A 1,421-nucleotide genomic window follows, 5' to 3' on the forward strand; every position below is an offset into this window, starting at 1 on the left:
CAATATATAAAAAAATTCATTCGTTATATATAGCTATAGGTTCACAAACGAGATTGTGAGTACTAAACAGTTTAACATAAAAATTGACAAAGCTCGATTCTTAAAGTATGTTTAATTGAAGTAGTAATTACGAAACTATAATGGCAGTAAAGCACATAAGAAAACGTTTATATCAAGCTATAATGTTACCACTTATAGCACTGTTCTTTATAGCAGCAGCTCCATTTGTAGCATTAAGTCTCTTGGTTTTTAACATCTGGAATACAGAAAGTATAAACAAAGCATTAAAGTATATTATTATTGCTCCATTAGTAGTGCTATATTTGCCATGTGCAATGCTAGCTCTAGTGCTACATTTATCAATTAGTACTTTGTTGACAGTCGCAAAAATTACACTTTTTCCTGAGTTCTTTTTGTCTTTGCGAATTAAGGAAGGAATTAAGTTTAGTAGAGTTTTTAGCTTATCTATTACTCAATTCCATAATATGGATTTTTATGCATATATAAAAGACTCTAAAACTTTTTTTAAGATAAAAGATAGTAATAGAAAACTATTAGTAGCACTTCTTAAAGATAACGACTTTAGTATACAAGATGATACACCTTTCCATTTCTATGAAACACACCTAGAGTTTGTGACAGATGTCACTACTAAGATTTCCGATAAAGAGAAATCAAAAATCATATTCGATTATTTAGGCCTAAGTAACTTAAAACCTTTAATCCAAAAAGATAGTTATGGTGAACGCCGTCTGTATGAAATTTATAACACACATGAAAAGCTTATTAAAGTAGTTAATGATATTGACATAGGATTACTTAAAACACTGCTCAAGTTAAATGAATCTTCAGTGAGAAACCCGAAATATATGTGCATTTCGCGGTTATCCAATGTTATAGATTTGTTTGATAATAATGACTTAGTAAAAAACATGTCTGATGCCTTTAGAAACAAACAAATACTTGCTGTGCAAATGGCTGAATACCTCTCCATATTTCTTGGACATGAGTACAATGGGTACTACAGTAAGAAGGTAATGCAAGACAATTTAAAAAAGTTGTTTCTAAAAAAGGATTTAATTGATAATTTATCTTCTAACTTGGGCGCACAATCTAGTTTAATGCTAATAATCAAATATTTTTTGCGTAAAGAGATGAGTGAACGCGAGTTTGATAACCTCACTTCAATGTTGGAAGATAAAAATATGATTGATAATTTAAAACATATTGATGATATTAACAATGTTCTGCCACATACATTAGAATGCAATGGCTATAGCACTTTTTTGGGATTAAGGGAAATTTTTGATCTTAAAACAGCAGCTTCTGATATAAGTAATCTGCACTTATTGTTAGCAAACAATAGGTTGTTTTATAAGTTCAGGGGCATCCCCATTGGAGTCCTTAGAAAAATCTGCAGT

The sequence above is a fragment of the Drosophila ananassae genome (genome assembly GCF_017639315.1).
Source record: "Drosophila ananassae strain 14024-0371.13 chromosome 4 unlocalized genomic scaffold, ASM1763931v2 tig00000078, whole genome shotgun sequence".
NCBI classification, from domain to species: Eukaryota; Metazoa; Arthropoda; class Insecta; order Diptera; family Drosophilidae; genus Drosophila; species Drosophila ananassae.